Genomic DNA, 13,472 nt, shown 5'->3' on the forward strand with positions numbered 1-13,472 from the left:
TGAGTTCGTGTCCATCTTTCATATGCAAGTGACATTGGACTTTCTGAGCTTAATACCTGGGCATGTACTCACCCCCAATTTAGTTGTTATGGCTGAAGCTAACACTTTATGGTTCTTAGTCAGGTATCAAAGCACAACAGAATTCAGATGCAATTAAAAAATGTGATTGTGCCAAGGGCACCTGTGCAAGGTCAGAACTGGCTGGGAGGTTAGGTAGGTGGCCTTGTCTTCAGAAGTGGCAATATTTTTCTGAAAGTCTTGCTTACAGACTGATTTTAAACCACATCCCTCTAGATGGGTGATTTCCAATGGTGCTTTGCAAATGGGTGTGACTTCTTGATGGTGGTGAGCAAAGCAGGAATATAACTTTCCAGAGGAGAAGCTTAATGCAGTTGTTGGGTCACATTGTGTCTGTCTTACACATGTGTGAGCTAAATCACAGACATGAAAGGGATTTGCCTGTGGCCGACATAATTTTTTTGTCATATTATTGTAAATAAGATTTTTAGATTCCTTTATAATTTTTGCCATTTTCATTTCTTCATTTTAAGTAAAATTAATAGTTACTTACCAAGCTTGAAGTATTTATATTAAATGTCCTGAAGGTGAATTGTTATACAGTATATTACAAGGTTATAATGTCCATTGTATCAGCCCTTGGCTTCTGACTGTGGCTGACTGTGACTTGCTATGTGAGTAGCTTTTATGGTGCCTAGGAGCTCTCACAGTGTGTACCTTGTTTTTTAAAGTGAAAAAAGAAAAAAATAACTGTATTAAATAAGTACATTTGAAGTTAGAAAGGATACCACACTGGAACTTGGTGTGCTTGCATTGAATTTACAAAAATAAAAATGTATTAAAATAATGAACAACTTTGCCAAAAACTATTGTGGATCATATTTAACTCAGAAAAGAGCTCTACATGATGTTAGATGTCTCTGTCCTCATTGACAGGGTAAATCAGCCAGGGTAAATAAAATGCTTTGTAACTTATCATCTGGACTTGCAGTCATAGAAGTGAACATAGAAGAAAACTTGAGCTACCCTATAGGCCATTTCTGTGAAGAAGTGTAATTTTATAAGAAATTTCAGATGCTTTGCTGGTGAGTACATAGAAGTATAGGACTGGGTGGGGTTTCCTGAGCTGTTGAGGCTAACCTTAACAGTGCCATAATGCTCATTTTGTATGGAAACCAAGTTTTTCCTTGGCTAAACTAGCTTTCTTGGTTGCTATTATTCCAGTAAATTTAGTTATTTGTTAGCATTCTATTTAACCTGGTTTTCTACTCTCTGGTATATTTCTGTGTTTCTCTCATGTATTGCTGGAGAGCAAATTGTAACTAATCTCAGCCTCTGCTTTGCTGAATTTAGCAATTTTCAGGTCTGCTCTGGGGAAGTTGACTCTCAGTTGTCCTCATAAGTCTTTTGCGCATGTGTTACAGCCCGGGGTGGGCAGCGTTCTGCTTGTTGTAGCCAGTGTTCATTAATATGGTAGAAGGGAGATGTACATCACAGTTCCTAAGTGTAAAATATTACAGTAATAGTACCTGATTCTGAAATTTCTCTTTCAACTTTATTCGTACATTCTCTTTCCTCAGAACTGATCTGCAGTTCAAATTCTGTCTCAAGTGGCAAAGGCGCTATGTTGTAAAATGTCAACACTGCATTTTTTACAAGTTTATAAACTTTATTTTTGTAATTGTTGACATATTTATTGTTTCTCCTCCCCCCAAAAAATTCCTGTACTAGTAGCCTGTTTATTTGTATCCATTCAGTCAGAAACAGTTTGTCCCTTTTGTGTCTTTCAGGCTTCATTAAAAAAAGAACTGGATACACATGCCAAATTTCAGCTGTAAAAGATGGACTAAGGTAATATAATTTTAGTGAATGCTACTATAAAGTGTGATGGTCTGTGGAGACTGAATGTAAAGGTTCAAAGATGAAATAAATTAGAGACAGGCAAAGCAAAAGGAACTTCAGCCCCAGAAATAATAAAGTGCTGACAAGATCCTGTGGTCTGGTATTCGTGGCATACTTACCCTATGTTTTGTAGTGTGGGTAATTCATTAGAGGTTTTATGTTATCTTTAGATATGTTGTCAACAGGAACTCAAGTTGTGGCACGTGTGCTGGATATGGCTTAAACTGAAGGTGGTATGAAGCAGTTGCCAGTCAAACGAGCCTTCTCACAGAGGCTGGAGGTTTGGCTGGCCTGGAAATAAGGGGCAGCAAGAGGTGAAATGTGATGCTCATGGTCACGTGTGATGCTTACGGTCAAGAAGGTCATCATGCACAGAAGTTGAAGGGGAACACTTATTTTCCCCACCTCTGATGTAGTGTTCTCAGTGCCCTTTTACACAGCTCAGCAAAGAATGAATGTTGGATTGGAGCCAGTGGTGAACAGTAGTGACTTCTCAGATGTTATTCACCAACTGCTGCTGTGGGAGAACTAGGTCATTTGTAAGACCGAGCGGACAGACAGCAAATGCACCTTCTCATGCAGCACTGCTTTTCTTGTATCAGATGTGTATCCTAGTACAGGCTGAGGATCAATTATGGAAAAGTCTAGAGAGGTGTGCTACAACAGTTGTGCCTACATCTGGAATTAATGCAAATAGTTGATAGCATGGAGCAGGTTATTTAACTGGGAGACAGTGGAGTGCTTCACGGACTCATGTGTAGTTTTTTCCTTTCACCATCTTTAACTTTTCAGTGAAGAGTAACTTGGGAAGGAGGCATGCACTTACAGATCTTTCTGGATCCCAAGAAGGCAGGGATGAAGTTGCCAGCAGCAAATAAACTTTGCCAGACCCTGTGGCTAGCTGTACTGTGACTTAAAAGGAGTTGCAGTAATACTAGCCATTCATATCAGCTTTCTTCTATTAATCATTATCTGCATTGCAAAAAATATGCCTGGGGCAAGCCTGCATCTCCATCCAGTTCAGTGCTGCTTCTTCCTGAAGAAATTAAAAAAGAATTGTCATTCTTCCCCAAGACGGTTATGTCTTCTGCCCTGTGGAGTCTTTCTCTACACTTTCAAAGAAATCCATAGCAACAGAGATAAAAAACCCAGCATTTGGGGCTCCCCTGCAGGGACAGCAGATCATCCTAATTGTTTTTCACATATGGCCCAGGCTGTGCCATCAACTCTGTATAGGCAGATCCCACTGCTCATTTGAAGCTTTCTCTCGGATTAGGTCTGGAGAGAAAAAAGGAAAAAAAGCAAACAGAATGCCACCCACTTGTTAATTTGCTTGCTTGGTATTCTGGTGGGTATTTTCTTTTAACTGAATTGGATTTAGTGGCTACTTCATTGAGAGTCAAACTCAGTGCTGCATGCATGAAGCTCCACGTAGCTTTTTTGGCTGGGGCTTCTGAATGTGTGTGTACAAGACAGAGTTATCTGGAGTGGCACCCTTTTTAAGTAGGAGTCCCTGCTTTCATTTCTGCCAGTTCTCTGGGTCACATCTCCAGAAAATGTGCCCTGCTGAAGCACATAGTATAGGTATTGGTGGTGTGTAAGTGGTATAGATGACAAACAAACTTTGACTGACAGACTGACTAAAGGAGAGGCAATTGTTATTAACACAGCAAGCTGCTTTATGATTGTTGTTGTTGACTGATGTTGTTTACTGCAAGTATACTGTCTGCTTTTACAGATTGTTTTTTAACAAAAAACAACATTCACTAATTTGTTCCTTCCTCTCTTGCTTTTTCTTTTGTGCTGGTTTGTAAAGGAAAGTAAAATATAGGGCAAGCCATGTGTGAATGCATGGCTGTGTTAAATATGCAGCAATTCTTATTTCTTAGGCTGTCATGTTCATCATCCTCTTGTTAGTGCTAGATTGATGGTGTGGATGATGCTGGACTGGTAGGTATAATTGCTGTAACTACATGTGCAGTTGTTGCTGCATAATGTGAGGCATTTGGCCTTTTAGTGATGTTCTGTATCCCATTAGGGGTCTTTCTAACTCTGATGATTCTAGTTTGCAGAGTTAACCAGGACTTGGAAGCAAAGGCAGAGATGAAGGACTGAGTTTGAATAATAATCTTCAATGAAGGCATAATCAGATTGAGTGGAGCCTGAATGCGGGGAGAGGGATAGAAAGAAAGATAAGAAGACATGATGTTACATAACTAATGAGAATAGCTGTGTCAGGCACAGAGCCAGGGAAAAGCATGCAGCAGAATTTCAGGTGCTTTAAGTGCCTGGAACATTTAAACCCTCTCACAGTGATCTCTGAGTTATTACTTTGTTGCTTTACTATGATGAGTTCTTTTTTTTACAGATATATAATGTATGTTGTGTTCTGCCCAAGTACAAATATAAATTAAGGGTTTTCTGGAATTAAGTGCTATTCTTTATCAAAGCATTTAAATGTTTGGAACATTATCTTGTCCAAGCTTACATTCAATTCAGTAGCATAATAATTTTGCTCCCGTGTTTGTATTTTAATTATAAAGCTGATACAGTGTTTAAATTACAAAATGTCAGGTACCTAATTATTAATAATCTCAGCATTATCCTTGGGAGATATGTAGATGAACTACTACAGAATCATGATGAGGATTTTGGGACTAATTGTTTCACTTATATTGAAGGTTAACTGTTGATCCAAGCCATCTAAACCAACCCTGAAAATCAGCTGCTTTCATACTACTTTCATTCTTGGAAACTTCGCATATGGCAGATTTCTGCTTACGGATGGTATTTTCCATATAGGTAGAAAGATAAGATAGAAAGTGACCATGCTTGGGTACCAGGACACAAGACTTCATATATCAAAGGGTTGGGAGTGTGCAGTACAAACATTTGCCAGGTCTCTGTATGGTCTGTGTGGAATACAGTGTCTTGAAGCAATAAAGGACAAAATAAGGTGATAAGTGGGCCTCAGACTGGAGCATTGCTGGCATGCTGGTCTCTGCAGAATAAATAACAGAAAAGGTTACTAGTTATTTTTAAGTTTTGTTTAATTTTTTTATAATGTTTGGAAGGGCATGGCAGATGAGTTTTAAATACCTGAGCTCAGATTTTCAAATAATTGTCATTAATCGGAACCTCAGACACCTCAGTAAAAATCCTTTGTAGACACTGAGCACCTTCAGCCCTTGCTGGATCAAGAGCAGTTGTCAGTGATCAGAGGTCTCCCTCAGGAAGTCAAATCAGCCTGAAAAGTCTACATCATGAGAAATCTTCACTTTTCTGCTCATTTTAGTAGGAGTGAAGCTTATAGTTACACACGTGCTCACATGCTGTCCCTAACCTGAGTTGTCTTGCAGAACCAGAACTAAGTGAAATCCCCCGTAAGTGTTAATTTAGGCAAAGCCCAAGTAGAAGTTTTAGCCATGGTATTCAGAAAGAATCTTAACTGTGTGTCTGTTTTGAGCATTGTGTGACATGTACAGACAGCTACAAACCTACTTCTAAAGCACCAGGATGCACAGCTCACGCTTCTGCTGGTTGAAGACTCTCAATAAGCAGGTGTCCTGAAATGCCTGAAATGTCCTTCTTTCCTGAAGAAGGCAGCATACACAAATATGACCTTCTAACAAGATGATTGCTTTCAGCTCAAGGCATAGAAATGTTAATTTACATCAAAAAAGGAGCTTAAAATTGCAGATGAAGGGCTTTTTCCCTGTCCTTCTAAGGTGTGTGTTTCAAATTTTTGCATGTGTGTGGCAAGATGGTAGAAATGCAAAAGTACTAAATAAGGAAAAAAAAGTTTTTAAATCCTATCAAATTTTTCTTTAACTGTATAACCTGTTTACACTTTTTAAAAGCCCCTAAATTTTATCAAGAAAAACATGCCTCAGCACAAAAGCTTTTCCAGATGCAGCATGCTTGGGTGAGCCATTGAATCAGAAAGTCTACCTGAACATATAAGAAATTGTGTTTGAATGGTGGAAATTTAAGGTACTTTACAGCTCATACAGAGGCTTGTGTTAACACAGATCCCAGAAGCATCTCAGATTCACAGTGGGATTTCTCATGTTAAGTTAAAGAAGGGCCCTAGCTGTATCTTGCTGTATATCATCTGATTTTGGCGTCTCAGGAGCTTTCAGGAAGTCTTGGGTATTTTACTCATAATTTCACATAGCTTTTTTTAATCTGAGAAGCATCCAGTTTTTGCATCTCTTATATTTTAAAAGCAAACAGACATTCTGGCTTGCAGAGTAACTGTTTATGTTGCTGTATTGTGAATTCCCAAACTGTGAAATTCTTAAGAATACCTTTTTTAATGTGTAATTAAAATATAGATCCATTACTAAGATTTTTTTTAAACTGCTTTATTAGTTGGTACTCTTGAATATTATATATATCTCCAAGGAAATGGAAAATGTGATCTAGGCAACTTCAGGTGTGTTCATTTGACCTTAATAACCTTAGATATTTTTTTTAAGGAATTAATAATTAAAGACATGGGAGTTGAGTGGAAGGAGGTTGAAACATGATCTATTTTGCTAAGGTAGGTCATGTCAGACTGACCTAGTATCTTTTTTAATACAAAAGTAGGTTTTCTAGAAAAAGAAAAAATATGCTAGGTCTGATCTCTCTTGATTCTATGGAACCATTTAGCATAAAGCTGCATCAAAATTCCTGTTTATGGTGGAGGAACATAAAGTTAGTGTAAGAACTGTAAACTCACATAAGGAACTGGTGCAAAGGGAGGTAGATATGGAAGATGAATTTTTCTTTGGTAGATGACTTGCTTAGTTTTCTTGAGGATTTATTATTGTTATTATTTTATGTCAGGTTGTATTGAAAGCAGAAACTTGGCTGATGGGAGGAGGGCATTATTTTTCTCATGCACAATTTTAGCAGGGATAACTATATAATGAATTCTACAGTTAGGTAGTACTAAAGGGTTAGAATTCAACACAGCAACGTGTCAGGCCACACACTGGCAGGAATTCACTTACTGATTTTAACCTTGGTGTCCAAATTAGCAGTCTGGGCTCTTACATAATCAGTGGAAAGAGAAAGATTTTTAATTAGGCATCCATCTCTCTCCCTCTTTTGAGAGACAGTGTGCCTTTCTCTCTTGACTGCTAAGAGTGTAGGGCACCTGACTGGTGTCTGTGCAGAGCACCTGGAGTTGGATGGTGCTACATCCTCAGCTTAGGAAGTAATGCAACAGCTTTTGCTGTGAATGGGGAGTTCGGCAAAGGAAGACTTGGAAGGTGAAAAGCCAAGGTGAGGGTAAGTGGGTTCAAGTTTGTCTGTCAATTTGACACCGTCATGAAAATGATGGATGGAATACAGGGAAGTGTCAGGAGAGGTATTTTTAATTGAGGGGTACTCAGCTGGGTGCATCTGGGCTGGGACCTGGGCTGGAATAAGTGCAACACTTCTTCAGTATCCAAGAAACTTCAGCTTGTTGTGAAACAGATGCAGAAAAAAGCTTCAGGGATGATCAAAGGAAGAGGAATCTGAAACAGCTGTGTTGGATATGTCAAGAAGACTAGGAAAATTCCTGCAGCTATGCTGCTGGAGTGCTGAGGAACTTTGGAATGTGGCTGATACAATCTAGGAGATAGCTAACAAACAGGATGTCTCTAGTCCATCAGAGGACTACTGAAAGTCTCAGTGTAACAGAGTTACTGCAGTACCAGGACTTCTATGCAGGAAATCTATGATACAGAAACAGAAATGTCCAGATATATATCAAGAGGTTATGTGAACTGAATATATGAAACTTCTTAGTGATTGGACTTTGTGTGTAGATATAATATGTAGCCAACATAGAAAGTATTAATCTATTAATCCCATAATAAATGGTGGTAGTAGGAGAATGCTTGAAGTATGTTTAAGGAAGAGCTTAAAGATTTATGAAAGACCATGATTGTTTGGATTTTTTGGATTTAGGCTGTTTGGCAGTGGTGCTTTTTAATTGCTCCTGTACGTTGTGATACTTGCTGTTTACTGTATTGCCCTGCAGTTTCCCTGCACTGCACAGGGAAAGCTGTCTGATAAAACAGGCATCAAGTGAATTGGTAGGGCTGGAGGAAGGGATGATAAGTTTAGCCTGTGACAAAGATACATTTAGAAGGAGACTTCTGGGCAGCAGACTCATGGCCAGTGAGAGAAAAGCTTTCTCTGAAGTGAAAATTGTGGTTGAGAATCCCTGATGTGCATGCAGTGACAGATGATGGGTGCAGTACTTACAGTCAGTGACAGCCCTTGCCCCAGATATCTCCTTAGTTTGAGAAATGCTTAACTTGTAACTGTAGGGTGGTGAAGAACTGCCCTTTGCCTGCCTGCTGGTTTGTCCCAACACTAGATTTGAAAAGGAGCTGAATTCTTTGAGTAAGGGTGAGTAATGTGCTTCCTGCTCTGCTGCAAATCCTGAGTTGCTTTAAGTGGCTTTAACAGCTATTAGACACTGATCAGGTAATTCTTCAGTAGAATTATCTGTAAAATAACAGGAGGAAAACACCATGCCAAGAAAGCTTTTTAAAGTAAAAAATGTACTTCTGGCAACACTATGTTTAGTTCTCTAGTTGTGTGTTTAGTAATACATTCTTATCCTGTGTTTCTGAGGTTTTTAAGTGCCTAATAGAATACCAGGAGAGAATAGTATGGCCTTTCTTTTTTTTTTTCTTTTTGTCTTTCCTTTTTTTCTGCTTCTTAATTAATTATTACACAGTAGGACTAAGTTGTTATTGTTCTGTGGTAAAAACAATTGTGTGATGATCTCACAGTCCTAACTTGGAAAATTGCCACAGTAAAGAAAAACCACTGTTTATGGACTGAATTGTCAACAGTTTGGAAGGGGGATGTTCTGTTGAGAACACAATGCTTTGAATGACAGTCCAAGAGGATTGGATGACAAGGAGAAGACAAGAATGAAGAAGTGTATGAGTGCTTTGTCAGGTTTATTGTTAGAGTCATGGTCAACTCCATTAGATTTAGAATCTATCCTAGTTTAGGTTTGGCCTGTTTCCTATACTCTGGATTTTATTTCGAACTCAGACATGTTTTTCTGTTTAGTAAACTGGGATTTTAATTTGCAAATCTGTCCAAGCATCTTCCTGAGAGACAACAGTTGGAGCATCTCATAAAATGCCCAGAAAATCTGGAACAACATCACTTGAAGACAAAATGATTTGGAAGACAAAAGATAGGCAGGTTTGAGATACTTCTCCTTTAAGATTCAGAAAAAAGGCACCTCACACTCCTATTGAGGAAGAAAAAGAAATGGAGGATTTTTTAGCAAAATTTTCTTTCCATCCCAATTCTTTTTTTGGGGAAAGATGGATTAAATAAGTGCAAATGATGAAGCAAACAATCATATTGTCAGGCTTGGATTAGTTCCCTAGTCTGCCCAAGAACTGTTGTAAATCATTATTAAACATGAGATGTTGGAATACAAAATTAATTCTGTTTCATAGTCTCTTTAGATAGCTGCTTAAAAATCAGAAAGAAGGTTCTTACACCTCTCTGCTTCATTCTAACTTTAACTGTTTTGCTGAACTTATACAGTTCAGTCAAATGAATCCCATCCAAAGAGTATACACTTTACTTAACCTTTTCATAGGCTAAGGTGTTTAGTCAAGATAAACACTGTCCTCATGGTTTGTTCACACAGATTCTTAAAAAAAAAATAAGAAATTAATATTTTTGTATAATTAAATAGGGTCTACATAACCTCTGTCTCTGCTGAACTGTATACAGTGCAAGAGAGAAGAATGTTTCAACTTATTTGTATTTTTTTTGCATGATACTTTTAATAGTATCTTTTCTGATAGATCATATGGTATAAAATCTAAAAATAAAATATGTCATGGTATCTTTTGGGTTTGTATGCAGGCGTGACAGAATATTAATTTCTTTTTCAAGTGTGTTTATGCTAATTTATCTGTGGAACAAAAATCTAGTCATTTGGGACTATTTCTATTCAAGATTGTTCTGTAATTTCCATATTAAAAAAAATAAAAAGATCCTTGTGCAGCTCCTGATAGACTTTAATCCCAGAAATGCTTAGAGTACAGAGATGAATTATTCTAAAAGGTATATTGTGTCCCAGGCCCTTGTGAAAATTTACTCTACTTGAAAATACAAAATAGACTGTCTAGAATTGTACTTTACTGTTGACTTTTTACTCAAGTTGACATGAGCAAACAAAGCTGTATACACCAAGCTATTTTTAGTGGGACATTTAAAAATTAATCTGGTTCTTCTGAAAGGAGGTTGTTCATGTTCATATTGGCCACTGTCCTTTAGGCAAAACTGCTGTGATTTGTGATAAGGTGATTTTTGGAGTTGATCCAGGCAGCTGTCAAATACTCTTAAACATTCAAAGTGAAGCTGCAGAGAAAAATGGTTGTGTGGAACAAAATCCACCCATGTAAATATACAGGTTTGATAACAGTGTCCTGGAGTTTCTGCTGCTTTAGTTGGGAGCTTCATTCCATAAACTTGGAGATTTCCACCTTGAGATGTTGGGGTTTGACTTTTTTTATTATTCCTCTGTCATTCTCATCTTTGTTAATTCCGTAAGGGAGCCAGGCTCCGTTTAATAAATGTATCTGTTAATACAGGCAGATGCCTCAGTCTTCAGTGAAGGTTGTTAGCACTAGGTGAGCTTTATAAGCCAAACCCATTTAGAAGCCTGACTTCAGGAGCTAAACATATTTGAGTCAAGGCAGATGCTGTGATTTTTATGGGGGATGGAGGCGGGGAAAGCAGCCTCTGTGAACTCCCTTCTGTTGGGTTTTGTTTTTTTTTTTTTTTAAAGGTTGTCGTTGTGCTAATTTCCCCTTTAGAGAGAGGGGGATTTCTTCTCTAGCTAAACTGCCACAGAAACTAAAGGTAGCACTCCTAAGGTATTTTCAATACCTTTATTCCTTAAGTAATTGTGATTCCCTGTATTATTTTTCTTTTGGTGCATGAGCCCTTGCTAATAACACTGATTTTGCTATGAAGAAAATCAATAGCCTTTAGGAAAGAAAAACAAAACCACAAACACCTTCCTTACAGAAACAATGTCACTGCATGAGGAAAGAAGACTGATAAAACCATGCTGAAAGTGTGTCAAATCAGTGATTTGAATGTCATGGAAATAATCTGTTGGTAATGGGACTAGAGAAAAGATGATAAGCAATCAGAATATGATAAGCATTCAGAATATGTCTCAATACCATATTCTGCAGCAAAAGCCAATTCTTGATGTAATCCTCCTTGTATGCACTGCTACTGGGAGAGGAGTTTCTTGATTTCTAATTATATATATCTATGTATAGTATAGTTTAGCTTCATTCCCTGGGTTTTGGGGTTTTTTTATTTTAGCAGAAAAGTTATGTGCATTTTCACATGCCAATCTATGAAGGTCTAGGCTTGGCACAGAATTGCAGTTATTTATTAATATACATGATTCTTGTGTTTCCACTGTTAGTGATAAAAATGTTAGTGCTGCTTTTGATTGTTATTGACTTACAGCTCATAGAATCTATAAATAGGTACTAAGTAAAAGGAGGAAATTAGGGTTTTGAGGTATTTTTCATCTCTTGAACAATAAGATAGGAGTTAATACAAATGTTCTTAGTTAATTGATGCACTCTCAGATGAGTTCTTAGCTAGTTCAAGGGTGAGTTCTGTAACAGAATGCTAAATGGCTGTTGAAGAGAAATTGTGAAAAGATGGGGTATTTGTTCACATTTTAGACATATGTAGCACTTAATAATAGCTTGTATGTTAGCATTTTGATTCTGAATTTCAACCTGTAATATCTTCTAGTTTTTTTCACTTGATATTTCTCTATGAATCAGCTTTTAAATCCATATAACACAACAGGAAGAAATGCCTTTTCTATTTTGCACTCATGAGCATGACAAATCAGCTTTGTTTTGTATGATGCTCACTGGTACCTTCTATCCTCACACAAACAATGGGTTATATGTGTTTCCACATTTGCTTTGATGGGTTAAGTAGCAGTAATAAAGTAAAATAACCCTGCCACACTGTCTTATATTTCTTTGAGAAGAAAAGTTGGGAGAGCAGTGCTTTCAGATAGTATTTGATGTGGAAGGAAGAAAAACAGAAAGAAAGAGTTCTTGAGGACTTATCTTTCAAGACGGAAGTTGGAAGCAAAGGTGATTATGGATGCTTATGGGCAAAACAAACATCCAGAGCACTGGGAATGTGTGGTCTCAAGTAGCTGTATTTTACTATATATGTTTGTTGATACTCATTCACCTCTATGGAAAAATGCACTTGGTGGTAACTGAGAGCTTCAATGTGTTGCTCTGCAGCGAAGGGGAGAGGCAAGCACAGACACAAAAAAAGGTCTCACTGTTTTTCTTCAAGTCTTAAAGCAGCTTGTAGCTTTCCCAGTGCAGCTCCAGATGACTGGACTCTTCTGAGTCCTGTTTGAAAATTCTCTATTTTCCCATTCCCCAGGAGCACCAATAAGTACCAACAAGTACTTGGCATCCATTACAAAACATCTTTCATTAGATTAGACAAAATCATTACACTAGCTAGGAACCTCACAGCATGGGAGAGGCTCCTTCTATGACCAGCTGCATCTGTCACTAGAGAGATGGCACTGGCATATTGTAACTTAATATTTTGCCTTTGAAATCATATACTGCAAAAGGAGTAAGATACCTTCTGTCCTGAAGTTAGTTTCCATATCAGTGCTCAAAAAGGAAAATGTAAACATTAATTCTGGAAAGGTTGTGGCTGCAAAGGTGCCTGAAAAACAGACATGGCTTTCCCAGAACTGAAAAATTCTTAATATATTTTAGATAATTAACGTCTGTGGTCTGATTTTTAATCTTGGCAGATTGAAGGGTCCTTTTATAATGTGACTGATCACATTAAGAAAATCCATTTGGATAGATGCTTGCAAAGTCTATTCTTATGCAGGAGTGACCTGGGGGATGTCACTAGGGAGGAGATGATAATATATTTTAACATGCTGTTTGGATGCCACCGTTTTCCACTCCCAGGTAATATAATTTTATCTACAGTTGCAAAAGGCAGATAAAGGCAGTTTCATGACATTTGCTTTTACTCCAGCTTAACTGCAAGCAAAACTGGCCATTTGTGTAGTGGTCGTATATTTAAAAAGCAAATATTAATAAATATATTAACGTGTGAATCTTCTTCCTGACTGCACAATCAAACTTCTACACCTTCTCCTCCTCTGAAAACATCCATCTGTAAGACTGGAGTTTACAGTACCAGTCATTGAAATGAACTGAATACCTGTGGGGCTGAGGTCATATGAAACCTTGTAGTACAGAAGTGCAGAGTACAGTATTTTTTTAGCTTTCACAGTCTTTATTGTGAACTGAGGCTGCATACCTGAGGTATTCTAGAACTCAGATAATTTCATAGACAAGATAAAGATGTGAGTTGGTAGCCTGCTGTATGTGGAGTTCTCCTTAAAATCTGAGCCTGTATTACCACGGAGCCATCCTTTGGATACTAAGACACAGAGCTGTTGAGAATGGAAGGGCTAACAA

General features: G+C 37.8%; 1 protein-coding gene across 39 annotated transcripts in view; it reads left to right on the top strand.

The window, feature by feature from the left end:
- Positions 1–13,472, top strand: part of INPP4A (inositol polyphosphate-4-phosphatase type I A) — a 124,278-nt gene that overhangs the window by 49,108 nt on the left and 61,698 nt on the right. For 30 of the 39 annotated variants that reach the window (XR_011726293.1, XM_071745865.1, XM_071745931.1 and 27 more), the window contains exon 2: positions 1,809–1,869. The exons of 6 other annotated variants lie outside the window; for them this stretch is intronic. The gene's annotated coding sequence lies outside the window, so the exon portion shown is untranslated. Of the gene's footprint in view, positions 1–1,808; positions 1,870–12,875; positions 12,954–13,472 lie in introns of those variants that run through there. 3 more of the 39 variants (XM_071745770.1, XM_071745744.1, XM_071745855.1) reach the window with 2 other exon arrangements.

The sequence above is a fragment of the Heliangelus exortis genome, chromosome 1 (assembly GCF_036169615.1).
Source record: "Heliangelus exortis chromosome 1, bHelExo1.hap1, whole genome shotgun sequence".
Taxonomy (NCBI): Eukaryota; Metazoa; Chordata; class Aves; order Apodiformes; family Trochilidae; genus Heliangelus; species Heliangelus exortis.